Raw genomic sequence first — 15,361 nt, forward strand, 5'->3', positions numbered from 1 at the left:
CACGTAAAACGCTTGTTGGTAGACGACAGGATCGGATTTACTGCTGGACGCGGCAGTTACACGCTGCGTTCGTAACGAAATCTATTTCAAACACATTGAGAATCAATCACGCAAATTAATTATTTTCGGCAGAGGAGCAGTGACTTTAGGGGCAAAAATTCCAGGACTGATTGGATTTGTAGGTATACTATTTATTCATCTGCGAAGGGACCTAATGATCTTTTTTTTTTAATTTTAACACGCCTTTACTAGCTTCACCTGTAAGTATTTATGTTTGTTTGTTTATCAGTTTGTTTGTAACTCCAGAATTATCGACTTGCTTGATGTATTCGCGGGCAGATGGCGCTATACGTAACCTCTTTGATATAATTCAAACTCGCTCTACATGTATTTCTTCATTTGAAAAAAGTATTTTTTCAGTAACACGCGCGCCTGCTGCTTTATTAAAATCAACACAAGGAACTCTTGTGTTGATTTTAATTTGCAGCACGATTTACCAAGTTATTCAACTTGTGAACTACCCTATAAGGGATCTAACCTCGATAACTTACATATCCAATGAACAGGGGGTATTGTCCCCCTGTTCATTGGATATGTAAGTTATCGAGGTTAGATCCCTTATAGGGTAGTTCACAATCATAAATTCATCAATCAAAATGATTCTCGCAACAAAAGCAAGTTCATTCGATGAACTCCCTTTTTACAAATTACAAACCGACTGTTTGGTGCATTCCGGTTGAATAAGAGCGAGAATATGGATGAGAATAAGAACAAGAACGAAAACGAGAACGAGAACAAGAAATAGAATGGGAATGCGAATGGAAATGAGAACGATAACGAAAATGAAAACGATAAAGAGAATGAGAATGGGTATAGGATTGAGAATGAAGTGTTTGGGAACTTCTTTATCTTCCATACTTTCACAACGTATGGTCACGCTTCTTTTCGAAAAACCACTGCTTTGAGGCTGTTTTTTAAGGCATCGGATTTTCACCGCGATTTTTCTCCACAATATTCTTTGAACTACGTGTCGATTTTATTGTTGGAATTGAAAAAGTGAAAAGAGCCCATTTCGAGTGATTTGTCAATTTTCAACAAAATTTATTTGTTTTTAACTTCTCCACTTGTTTAACCCCACTGAAAATCATTAAGAACCAGGAACTCTTGTGTTAATTTTAATTTGCAGCTCGATTCACCACGTTATTCAACTTGTGAGCTACCCTATAAGGGATCTAACCTCCATAACTTACATATCCAATGAACTGCGTATTTCGGCGTCAACGTCTCACGTGTTTTATGTCAAGCGTAAGTGTCAGAAATTCCTTTTTTGCCTTCAAACAAATTGTTTTCTGATGTTTTCGACAAGAGTAATGGACCTAATCTCCAGGAATTTGCCGCCATGTTTCAGGCGCCCCATATTACCCTCTTATCTGCACATTCTCGGAAAGTTACAGCTATGTTCTTGTTGAACATTAAGACACTTGTCGTTGAGTCGCACAGAAATAATTCAAGTCGGAGCTTTGACACATTCTGGATGGAAAACAGTTGAACTGTTGATGATGGTGTATAATTGGCTCAAAACAAATAATTATGGAAAATTTTCCAATTCCTTGCAATTATGAAAAGTACACTGTGACGAAGACTTTCAGTTGACTTTTTTTATATGATCATTCTAAGAAATAGGCTACTGCTGATCTCGTTATTTACACACGAATGTCAATGAAACTCTTCTATTTGCCTGTACAATGACATATTCACCTGTTTTTTCCACAATCAAAGACTAATAGACTATAACATTTTTCTTTTCACTTCTTCGATTGACGACTTGTTCATTTTGTGGAAATTCATGTTCACTGAGGATACACTACAAAAACACACTTTTATCTATTTTCCACTATATTTCTTTATTGTTGACCGGTTTCGGCTATTACACCATTTTTAAAACTAACTGATTACATTTAAATCTGAGTAATTTATACCTATGTTGCTTATTCTATCATAAATGATTTGATATACCTGATATACCTGATACCCGGTACCTGCGTTTCATATACCTGTAAAATCCATGAACATAACAAAGCTTTCAATATAATGTAGGTTTTGGGATCTGGATTACAGGTTCAGGAGAGGACTATTATTTAAATCAAGTTGTTCGTTGAGGACAATAGAATTGGGATTTTTCTTTGACCTGTTCATTTCCATAGATTCCAACAGATTCATCATTTTCCCTTTTTCGCATGTGTGTAGGATCTTTAAATTATCTTTATCTATTTTATGTTTCGAATTTTGAAGATGTTCGTACATTGATGATTTTTTATCCTTAATGACATGTTCGTGGTACCTTGTATCAAAATTTCTCCCAGTTTGGCCTGTATATATGGCGGGGCATTCACCAAATTCGGTCAACAATAAAGAAATATAGTGGAAAATAGACAAAAGTGTGTTTTTGTAGTGTATCCTCAGTATAACATTTTTACTCTTAGTCGCTTGTTTTAAATTTTGCATTACATCAAATGGTTACCGTCACAAACAGACATGGTGCTTCCTTTACAATACGGTATACAAATAAATCACTATTTCTCTAATGATTTTCTTCACAGTTATAAAAAAATTGCACAAATTCTTTTTTTACTACTTTGGATTTCCATTGTCTAATTATTCTAAACGATTTGAAGTATCCTAACGAACAAATGAAATCAAAATGAATAGCTAAAAATTTCAATTATTTTAAGCAATGAAACGTGAAATCGAATAAAAATGTAACAAAAATAAATAAAAAATTTGAAAATGAACAATTAAAAATGAAATGAAAAAGATTTCAAACTAAGTTACTTAACGACGTTTCGATTGTTAGTATACACAATCATCTTCGGGTGATGACAGGACTACTTCGACTATCCATAGGTCTTCTGAACGCTTTCATCTACCCCCTCTTTCGCCTCTTTACTACACCGGCTTAGCGGAAGTTGTCCGTTTTTCTGTCCGATTACAAATTTCCATATGTTGCGTATCTCTACGCTAGCTTGGTTGAATGCGTTGTTGGACAACACATGTGTAGATCCTTTGAACTTTCTCTCAAATCAGTTTCCTCCCTGTGAATAATCTCAGCTTGGGATCACTTGATGTTGATAAGTCCAAACATGCTCTGCTATTCCCAATGTGCTGGTTTCTCCTCGCTGTGGGTTTCTCTTGTGCTCGGCAATGCAATTCTTGGAATCGTTAGGCTGCTACAAATGGTATTTCCTGATCTGAAACAAGTTCGGATGTTGTACGTGGACCCAATTATTCTCATACTTTTTGACAATCCCCTGACGTAGGAAAGTTGTGACGGCTTCTCTTCCTTGTGAGACTATTGCTGTGTTATAGCAAAAATCTGTTCCACCATCACTCTGGGGTAACCATTCCGTTCAAGATCTTTTTGATGGTGCCTAGTTACTTCTTGAAACCTTCCTTCATGTTACAGAGTACGAAAGTACTATCCACTAGAGTTTCGATGATTTCTCTTCTGGTAGATTGATGGTGGATAGATTCTTGATTCAGATACTGTCCCGTGTGAATGGATTTTCGATGGGAAGGTTTCACACTGTTGATGTGTTTCAGAAAGGTGTCTATCTCTGTATGCTCATTGTTCACTTCTGAGAAGGTATCGTCAACGTATCTCAACCAGATTCGTGGCTTCTTGTGGTATTTTTCAATGGCCAAAGTTCCAAACCACTCCTTATACATGTTGGCTATAACAGGTGAAAGTGGCAATCCTATTGGCAATTCCTCATCTTGCGAAACGAATTCATTCTATAGGTAAATTCGTTCTTCCAGGTTCCCGTCTTTGGATAGCTTCCTTCGATTTGAAATGCTTCTTCCACAGGAACGTTGGTGTAAAGGCTTTCCACGTCGAAACTGATTCACTGATTTTGCTCCATGACTTCGATTGCATCTAGTAATTCGGCAAAATGCCTTGAATTCTTCACAAAAGATGAACTTTTTTCTTGTAGTGGTTGTATGATCGAAAGTGAAAATCTGGACAAGTTTTGAGTAGCTGAATCTCTGGAACTAATGATCGGTCTGAGCTGAATACCCTTCTTGTGGATTTTGGGTAGTCCATACAGGTGAGGAGGCTTACTGTGGTGCTAATTGAGGAATAGGGCTGGCTAAATTTGAAATTAGAAGGCTTTTCCCTGGATTTTTGGTTTGGAATGAAGATGAGAAATCAGTGAGTCTAAGAAACAAATTAGTGATAACAATAAGTTTTTCATTGGGATTTTTATTGAATTATTATCTTGTGATAATTAGTGAGCATCTTTGTTCTCGGCAGAATAAACAAGCCAATAGTCTGATTTCCGGTAAATCACATTCAAGTTTTCACATTTCATTAAATATAATTGTTATGTACCTGCCCAAATAACATTTTTGATAACGTTTTATTGTATTTTATGAAAACAGTTCAAAATAACCGCTTTTGGTGTTGAGAATTTGCCACGTTTCCCATTTTCATCAAGTATCGGTCAATTCCCAAATTATCTTTGACGTTGATCAAAATAATATCCCAAACAAAAAGAACCTGTGCATTTTTTATTCAATCCTCTCAGGGAAGTGAACGAGATCTTTCAGCCTTATCTCGATGGAGTAAAAAGAAACTAAGTGTAGAAATGGCGGTGAATGCAGTAAATAATCAATCTAAAACCTCCAGTTTGACGTGAAAAGCCCTCTGTGTATCAATTCCTGACATCAGCTCGTTTGTTAATGTTCCTCTAGAGTTTGCTCGTCGGAGTCTGTACCAGATAAATCGTTATTAGAGAAACTGACATAACCAGACGGAGCTGACAAAAAATACTTAGCGTAAAAGAGGTTTTCCGTGTAACAATGATGGGGAGTTGGTTTATTTTTTCGCATATAGTTACAGTTCAAGAAAATAATCTCATTCAAATTTCAAAATGGTTTTGATGATAGATTACATGACACTTTATAATGTTTACGCTAGTGTATATCATTAAAATTACTCTATTCAATATGTAAGTGTTGTTTAATTACTTTACCGCGAGATAAAGGTCAATGAGATTTAATGCGGCCTTGTATAAGTAGCTGTATAAAAGAGATTTATCGACTGTTTATAGATAGATGAGGATGAGAAAGAAGTAGTCTCAGAGTAACAGAGTAACGAAGTTTACCAGTAATTGATTTCGGAAGCTATCGATAAAATAACTAAGAACTGAGATAGTTCAGGTATAATAAAATGATGAAATGTTGGAACTGACGAATGGTTTCCTCTTGAATGGTGACGATTCAACTGAAACATCCAAGATTATGGGACGAAACTCCATATATTTTCTATATGTGTGTCCATCCCAAATCGTTCAATACTTTTAGCTCACTTGTAATACAAAAAATCACACAGTTAAGAAAATTGAAACTCAAAGTTCAATGGAAATTTCGAACTGTCACAGAATTTCATACATTTCAATCCAAAACTCAATTTATATTGAATATATCTCTCAACAGCATTCATAATATACAGGGTGTAACTAAATAAGTGTAAAACATTTAAGGAGGTGATTCCTTATCGAAAAAGGATCTTTCATATAAAGAAATTTCATTGGAGCATCCTTTGTTAAGATACAGCCCCTTAAAAGGGGTACATAAAATTTGTATAACAATTTTTTTCACAAGCACTAAAAAGTTACAATATTGAAATTTCCGGCTGCGTGAAAAACACGCAGCCGGAAATTTATTTTGTTTACTCCATGGTTGTAAGGGGTGGAAAACGCAACCCCTAAAATTTATTTCCGATGTAACTTTTTGTCTCATTATTTGTTTACCATTTGAAAATTTATTTCTGATAGTCTGTTTCATTCTAAACAAAAAATGTTTCTTGGGTTTTTTGCACAAAATAAACCAGTTCGCAGCAAAAAATTATTTTACGAACAACTACAGAGATACATACGAAACTAATCTATCTAGTAGGTCGCTATTAGCGATAGTGACAATTGAATTGGTATGACGCTGTCAGTTTGTGAATTTTTGAAATTGAATTATTACTAATTGTGTGTTGTTGTTCTGTTCTTAATTTGTTTAAACTTAAATAATTCACTTGTTATTAAAATTGCATACACAAATGAGAAAATGGCTGATATGCATTACGTTTACGGTCTGTCGCAGGGGAATGGGTTAGAAGCTTCTAGAAGATATGCTGAAATGTATTCTCAACGGCAGCAACCTTCACATAGAATATTTGCTCGACTTCATCAACGATTACGAGAATATGATTCATTCGACAAAAGAACGCAGGATTGTGATAGCCATCGAGAAGTACGAATACCACAGAATACCACAGGAAGCAGTACTTAATTTGATTGAAGAACAACCTACTATCAGTACTAGAAAGATTGCTTTCCAGCTAAATGTTGATTATATGACGGTATTTCGAATTTTAAAGGAACAACTCTTATACTCTATCTGCAATGAGTACAGGCACTGTTACTGCGAGACTTTCCGAACCGTCATGAATTTTGCAATTGGATGCTGCAAATGATTAGAAGAAATTGTGACTTTCTGAAGACGATAGAATTCACAGACGAATGTAGTTTTTCTCGGGACAAGATTATTAATTTTCATAATTACCACATATGGGGTGATGAAAACTCTCACGCTATTGTCGAAACTAATCATCAAGAACAGTTTTCTCTTAACGTGTTGCTCGGAGTTATTGGGGATGATTTAACTGGGTCTCATTTTCTACCTCTTCGATCAAATGGTGAGGCATACGTTCAATTTTAAAAAGAAGTGCATCCAGTACTTCTGGAGGAAGTTCCTTTGGGTGTCAAAAGGGATATGTTTTTTATGAATGATGGGTCTCCCGCTCATTTTAGTCAAGTAGTACGTCAGCATTTAACTGAAACATATGCAAATCAGTGGATCGGGCCAAATCATCACAGCAGAGTCCTATTGTGAGGAAATTGACGGCACTGGTTGACTGAAGAGGTCCGATCCTGCTCCTCGACAACGCTCGTCCGCACGTTTCACGAATCACCGCCCGAAAATTAAACTAATTGAACGTCAAAATTTTATCTCACCCTCCATACTCCCCAGACCTGTCGCCAGCCGACCACCATCTTTTCAAGCACTTCGATAACTTTCTCAACGGTAGAAACTTCACTAATCAGGACCAAACGAAACGACCATCATCGACTCCATCGAATCACAAATTGTTATGCTTGCGAAATCAATCGAATTGTGTTACGTTGGCAAAATTGTTCTGATTCAAATGGCGTTCGTTTCGATTAAAGTGAATAAGTATTCACTAGGATATTACACTTTGAAGTAGACTAATAAAAACGGACTAAACTTTCGAAACATTCTGATATTGACTGAAGTACATAGAACCATATTACCTATTCACACATGTCTTTCAAGAAAGTCAAGCTTGTATATGTATATGAATAATTATCTGTTTCAGATCATTATTCAGTACAAGTTGAGAGGTGCTATGAATGGATTGACTAAATATTTTCAAGAAATCATTCAAACAATGTAGAAACTGTATTGAAGTAGCCAATACTTATAAACAGTGAAGATTATCAAATAAGCGTGAAATAATCTCATTTTGCGTTCTTTTTACAAATGACCCAGATGCATTCCTCAAAAAGCAACGCAAGAGTTCATGTAACACTAAGGCCTCTTTTATGCACGTGCAGTCGTGCGGTTTGCAGTCGAACGGCATAAAACGCTCAAAAATTATGTATGTAGGAGCAAGTGCTTCCTTTTATGCAGTTGCGGTCAAGAAATTTGCGGTCGGATGTGGCATACGTGCGGTTCCCCGTCTAACCATGCCATCGAAAATATAGATTTGGACCGCAGACGCCCGACCACATTTTGTGGTTATATGTTTTTAAATACACGTACCCAGATAGAGGTTTTTATGCAGACGTTCAACGTTTTTGTTGGCGTCATTCGCTGTGTTGCCATCCCCCGAGTCCGAGCAATCGTACCGTTTCCTAAAATTTCGTTGAAATTTTTTCAAAAATAAATAAACAATTTTTCGAACATTTCACAAATCAGAAGATTTTAAAATTCCTCTTAAGTTATTATTCCAAACATTTTGATGAAATTATAGGTTAGGAACCAGTAAGGATTTTATATTCTGGTTTGTTTTTGTTTTCTACATTTATACTTTTCAAGAAAAAAACTCAAAATAATGATGGCGGATTATATCATCACTTTAACCCACTTCACATACAAAAAAATAACTTATCTAAGAGTAATCGTCAACATTGCTTCTGGTGAAAACTATAAACTTTGCACCAATTCCGGTTGACGTCAGATAGTTTATCTTATTGTTATAGCAAGCTCGTCGAAATATTGAATAGACATTATAAAATAGTTGAAGAATTTTTGTCGATCCTCTCTCAACTTTATGTACAAGTTTAGGAAGGCCCCGTCGCTAGATCGTGTTCTATCAATAGGATGGACAGCCCACCGTCTTTGTCTTCTTTGCTTTTTGTGATATATTGATAAATAATATAACACGCACGGTTCCATTCTATTTCTCTTGTCTGACAACACTGTACTAATAGATCTACCAGCCAGATGAACGCTTGCAACTTGCATAAAAAGGTAGCGACGGCACCACACTGAAACTTCAAACGTTGTGCCGTTCGACTGCAAACCGCACAACTGCACGTACATAAAAGAGGCCTTAACACATTCAGAAACAATTTTTGAACTGTTTGTTTTATAAATACATCAGGACATTATTTCTAACGGAGAACTAACCTTTCTCTTCTTCACTTACTATTATCGATGGGGCGCCACAAAACAATACCGCACTTGCCAGTGGCGGTTAGTTCGCTCAATCACCATTGTCGTAACAATGTATTTTCAACGTGTACTGCCCTTTTGATTTTATATTTCTACCCAAGTAGAGACGGTTGTGGAAGCGTATCATCTGATCCGTGCTAGGAAATGCACGTTAAAAGCTGAAACGACGTTCATCCTTAACTCGCAAAAGTTTCGATTTTTTTTGTTTGCATTGGAATGACAGAAAACCCATTTGAATCCTTTTTTTGGAATGAAAGAGATAACTCATCTGTTCTTAGGAGTATAGTATTACCCGTATACTATAAAGTGAGTTTCAGTAGGAAATTGACTATTTTCAATTTTTTTTGTCCATGAAAGTGATGCAATAATCAAATTTTCGTTCAAAGTTTTTGAAATCAGTTCATCCCGTGGGTTGGGCTACCTACCGGGCGCGTCCCCAGGTGTCGGAAAGGGGAACAGCCAGGGAACTGGAGGCCCTGCCCGGTAAGCCAATGTGGCCAAACGGAAGGGGTCGCCAGATTCTTGGTCAGTGGCAGAAATAACTAGGGTGAGGGGAACTAAAACTCCCCAGAAGTCTTTGCAAACCTTTCCACCGTGGACCAGCCTACCTGTAAGCCTACCAGCCTACCAGCCTAAAGTGTAAGGAATCGTGCCGACAGCTGAAAACCCATTGTAATCAGCCTACTGGCTCAGCCAGAGGTGACCAACTCTTCCGTTGCTACTCGTGGGAACACACATGAATGAAACAAACACAAAAAAGAAACAACAGAAACATAAACCAATCTCGAGGCTGGACAGAAGTGCTCACCTCAATCTAAGGCGGTGGGGATAAATAGAAATGTCCACCCCAATCTACCGCTTGGAATGAGGCTGGACATAGCAGATCACCTCGTGATGTATTGCAAAGGCGAAGGCGTAAGGACCGAGGTCAAAAGAAGAAAGAGAGCGAAGGAGGCAGGAGTGACAGCAACTATAAGTACACCCTCCTCCTCTTCCCCACCTCCAACAGCAAGGGCACTTCCTGCGGCGGGCCCCAAGAGCTCCGCCTTGAATAGAGGCAAGGAACCGGCTGCCCCTGCAGGAAAGCTCCTTTACTTGTGCACCTCCACGGAGGGAATCCCAAGAAGGTTGAAGAGGCCACGCAACGACAGTAATGTCGCTGCACCTTCCAGAACTTTCGCGGAGGCTACCGTGAGACACATCAAGGTTGCCAAAGAGAGTGTGTATTCCAAGTCTTGGCCTACACCTGCCAAATTAAAGGAGATGTCTCCTAGTGACCTGTCTACTTTCCTGGAAAGGATAGAATGGACGATGACCTAGGAGGACAACTCTTTGGAGGATGTACAATGGGTCACATGTGGCCCAAGTGCGTGGGCTTACACTCACCCTCCCTACTCTACAGATACAAATAGAATTACTTCATAACTAGTTGATTGAGTTTTAGGATTGATGAAACTCATCAATATGTCATTAGTCATCAGGAACAATATGTGGCTTGGACAACAGCTCTACTCTCCTTCAGTTGTTCATTTACAACTCGAACGAATTCTCAATTTGAACAGGAGATACCGTATTCTCGACTCAATTTCTACACTAATAAGGACCCTACAATTATATGTCTTCAGAACTAATTTAAGTTCGGTACATTTCATTTGGGTTACATCGAGTTCAAACAGTTAATGAGAATTCAGACGCTTTATCACAGAAGTCATTCAATTTCGTGGATGGCAGCGAGGACGTCTTTCAATTTTCCGCCCATTCGTAGGGGGAGGGGCCAGTGACAATTATTAATTTGAAAGAACGACTCTAGTCTAATAATTATTTGAATGCCGGCCGGTTTTGATCGAATTGCACGTCGGTATAGAATTTGCTCTCAGACATTTGTAAGTCTCATAGGTCTTCTTTCGAATCAAACAGAATATAATGAAATGAAAAGTAATGGTAATGAAGGTTCTTTTGTCAAAACTTTGAAAAGTGTGAAATTGTTAGATAATAATGAAACATTGAAAAACTGGGCAAAAATTAATGTGATTGTCATCATGGAAGACGTGTAGGTGATTATCAAAATGTAGTCCTTATATCCAAAACTTACTTGTATTTTTAAGAAACATTTCAATATATGGATATTTTTTTCACTGGAATCCACTTACTTTCACTTTGTAATTGAAATGTTATAGCTAATAAATGTGATGATGAAAATATCTTTCCACCATATCGATAGCAACGTTTATCGAAAAAAAACCACACTAAGATGTATCTGAATTCAATATAAACAAAACCATCAAGATTGTGTCAAAAAAGTATGGTATGTGATTATACTGAAGATACCCCAAAAAATTATTGATTAGAGGAAAGTGAATATCATTCTCATTTTGTGAAAATAACTATGCAGAAATAGAAAACATGCCTTCTTCACATGGTAATGAATATGTAGGAAAGGCCTCAAAATCTCTAGAAGTTCAACAGAATAAATATCATGAATAGAATAGAATAGAGTAGAATAGAATAGCTTATTGACTACGCTACATTTTCATGTTTGTAGCAAGTCAAGTGTATAGGCTTTCTTAAATAAAACTATAAAACAAGGAAGTAAATTGTAAAAATATAAAAAAATTAAGCAACAAAGGGGTTATCTACGTACATATATAACCAAATAAATATTCACCTATGATAATAGGGGTATTTACCGGTGAGTATGTTTCATCTCGAGTAGACATGGCTGACATGAACTGTCCTAAAATGATCGTACTATTCCGAGACTGAGTAAAAACATTGGCTGATTAGAATTTCCTTGATGGCTCTTTTGAATTTGGTGATTTGGTAGAGAGTTGAAAAAATTGTAATCAACAGAATTAATTTTTGATCTGGTCAAACGATGAAGGCATGTTCTTACCTTGTCCGCATTTCGCGTGAAGTATTGGTGTATGTCAGACTGTTTCTCTAGCAACTGAGCATTTTTTCTGATTTCCAGTAGCGTCTGATAAATTTATAATGTTGGCAACGGCATGATACGTAATTTTTTGAATAACGGTTTACAGTGCTCCCGGAAATCTGCACTTGCCAGTATTCTTACAGTTTTTTTTTGTAGTTTGAAAATTATTATCGAACCAGGAGAGTTCCCACAAAGAACAACACCGTAGCTGATGTATGAATGGAGTGGCAAAGTACGTCATTTTTAGAATCTCACAGCTTGTGATGTTTTGCAGTTGACGAAGGATAAATATTGCACTAGATAGTTTATTTGCGAGAAGATCTGTATGTTGGTGCCAAGATGAAGTACTGTCGAGAGTAATGCCAAGAAACTTTACACTTTTGTTAGCTGAACCTACAGTGGTGAACTCGAGATTTTGAGTTTTGTCACTATTCAACTTCGATTTATTGCTAGAAACCAAGTTTTGGTGTGATTTTCAACTTCTTTCATTACTCGTGGAAGGATAGATGATGATTGATCGCTATATATTAAAGTTGTATCATCTTCATAGAGAATGACCTTATAGGGAGACATGAAATTACATATGTCATTAACATAAATAACAAAGAGCAGGGGCCCAAGTATTGAACCTTGTGGAACACCATGCTCAATAGGTTCAAAATTTGATGTAACACCATTACACACGAAACCGCTTGATACCTATTTGAAAGGTATAATTCTATGAGTGACAGAGATACCCCTCTAACTCCATAATAATACAATTTTTTTAAAGTATACTGTGTGATACACAATCAAAAGCCTTAGACAAGTCAAAAAGCGTTATGGCAGTGTGCACACCCTTCTCGAATCCTTCACAAATAGATCATAAATATATCAAAAATAAACGAAGAAGTGGTTCGAAAATAATGAAATATATCATAAAGAGAACTCACAAATACAACTACCATAGACAGGATCGGATTTGAAAGTTTCGGGGCCCTGAGGCAACGAAGGAATGTAGGCCCTTAATTTTTTTGCTATGAAAAAGAATAGTTGTTCAAAACTATTTACTCTATATATGAGAAGAAGGAAACACGATGGACCTCTTGAAGAAATTATTAAAGAAGTTAAATTCTCAACTTACCGCTAAGAAAATTAAAAATTTTCAAAAAAGGGGAAGCGAGTGAAAATCACCCATTCAATAGATAGTATCGTTTGAAAATGTCCATTCAAGTGATTTCGTCAAATGAAAACCAGGCGCGGACGGCGATTCTAAGAATTGCATTTACCGGATACCCTGCGAGTGCGGAGAATCATACATCGGTGAAACTAGTAGGCCATTGAAAGTTCGCATTGCTAAGCACAAGAAACACACACAGCGACGAGAAACCAGCAAATCCGGAATAGCAGAGCATGTTTGGACTCATCAACATCAAGCTGAAATCATTCAAAAAGAGGAACAGTGGTTTAGGAGAAAATTTAAAGAAGCCGCGTATATGTTGTCCAACAACACATTTAGTCAAGCTAGCTTAGATATACGTAACATATGGAAACCTCTAATCAAGCGAGAAACGACCAACTCCCGCCAAACGGTCATCTTCCGCTAAAATCAATGAAGCGGTGAGAGGGAAGAGGGGATACGTGAAAGCACTCGAATGACCTATAAATAATCAGATCTCGGAGGAATAAGTCCAGTTATCACCCGAAGACGATTGTGAATACTAACAATCGAAACGTCGAGACGTAACTTGGTTTGGAATCTTTTGATTTTTATTTTTCAGGATAATATTTGTACTTTTTCAGGATAATATTTATGATTTGCAATTGCTTCAAATAAACCAATCATAATATGTAATGTATTATTTAGTTTCTTTCCTTACCACTTATAGCTGTTCATATTACAGATGAGATACTTTGGATTCAAGTAACTAAATACATCCAAATGAGAGGGACAGTTTATAAACAGTTCATCTTTGATGAAGTAAATGAGTTTATTTGATTTATACAAATAGAAGCGTTTCAATAAAAAATGCTTCTCTTCAAAGGAAAACAATTAATTTCTTATACGGAGACATTTAAATAATGTTCCAAGTAAACATATCATTCTTTCAAAACCCAAAACAATTTTGCTTCGAGATTAATTTTGCTCAGATTAAAGAATGCATACTTACTTCTCTTGAGCTAATGTGATTATTTCTATTGAAATGTGCATGAGGTAGCCATTAAAACTTTGATTCGTTAATTTTCATAAGCTGGTGCATTGGCTGGATGAAACAACACATTTTTCTTAGATAACTGCGGACGTTTTTGCTTGATTTCTTCACCTGAACGTTGCAATAAGTTCGCATAATACACGTCGTTGATAGTTTCACATTTTTCAAGACAGTCTATGAAAATTTTCCCAAAAAAGCGATGTCATGACCTTGCCCGCAGAAGAAACGGTCTTCGCCTTCTTTGGAGCCGGTTCTTTCTTTTGAGTCCACCGTTTTGATTGTTGTTTTGTCTCGAGTGTAAAAAGATGAACCCATGGTTATGAAACGACGCAAGATTATGCTTCATTGCTGTGAAACTTCGCTAAACACTCAATTGGAACATCTGCTAGAAAGTGAGCAAACGCGGCACCCACCTCGCACACAATTTTCACTTGTCCAAATTTTCAGATAATATGCGATGTACCGCACTTTCGGAAATGTCCACTAAATCTGCTATCTCGCGAGGCTTTTCAAATGATGACCCATTTTCTTCATTTTTACAAATTCACCGAAAACGTTCGTTATTGATGGCTGCCAAACAAATACTAAACAACGCAGCGTCTTCAATTTTGAAACATAAGCTTCATAAATTGTGTACTTTCAAATACAGTGAAATTCTTCCCGCAACTACCGCCATCTCTAGGTCAGGCCAGGTACTTCCGGGACCACCATAAAGCATAACGTTTCGTCTACTACTGCCGCAGACAGCATCAGCGGACGAAGGTTATATCTAGAGAAGTCTCAGAAACGACAGTCGTTGCCGAGACTTCAAGATATACCCTTCCTCATCGCAGTAAACGCATATACCACTGATGATGTCAGTACCAGGTGAAACGTTTGGTAGTTCAGGTTTGGTCCATATTTTGTTCTCTTCAAAAGTCAACTTTCACAGTTCCATTTATATCCTTCTGAATTCTGAATATATCTGGTCTTCAACTCGACGATTCACTCAATCATGTGAAAAAATCGTACGTTGTGGCGTGGAAATGACTTTCAATCTCTGTAATCCTATCGGCAGGGACTGTGTTCACCACTTCACTTGATTGAGTGAATCGCTTTAAGCGAGCCCATAAAGCAGTCCATTTCCCCAGACTGAATGTCAATTATTCTTGCGCTGAAGTGGAATGAGAATGATCAAATTATAACCACTCCGGAGTTGCGATGAACGGAACTTGATGATGTGGACAGAAGAAAAACCATGTTCATTCATGTTGATTGTATATGCCACGCTGTTCATGAAAAGGTCATCAGATAAAAAGAGTGGTCACTTTTTTGCTCAATTTTCAATTTGCTTGATGGCATTAGAGGGTTCCTTCTGGAATGGATAAAATCTCTTATGGAAGGTAGGAAAATGGTAGTGACTGTGAATAATGCAATATCTGATATT

The 15,361-nt window shown here is 37.0% G+C and overlaps 1 protein-coding gene across 5 annotated transcripts in view; it reads right to left on the minus strand.

Annotated features, from left to right (window-relative positions):
• The window catches only part of ASPP (Ankyrin-repeat, SH3-domain, and Proline-rich-region containing Protein), a 645,170-nt gene that overhangs the window by 131,260 nt on the left and 498,549 nt on the right, over positions 1–15,361 (minus strand). The window lies entirely within an intron of this gene.

Source organism: Leptinotarsa decemlineata, unplaced genomic scaffold (genome assembly GCF_025532065.1).
Source record: "Leptinotarsa decemlineata unplaced genomic scaffold, Ldec_3_MD MMD2_tig00026336_RagTag_RagTag, whole genome shotgun sequence".
NCBI classification, from domain to species: Eukaryota; Metazoa; Arthropoda; class Insecta; order Coleoptera; family Chrysomelidae; genus Leptinotarsa; species Leptinotarsa decemlineata.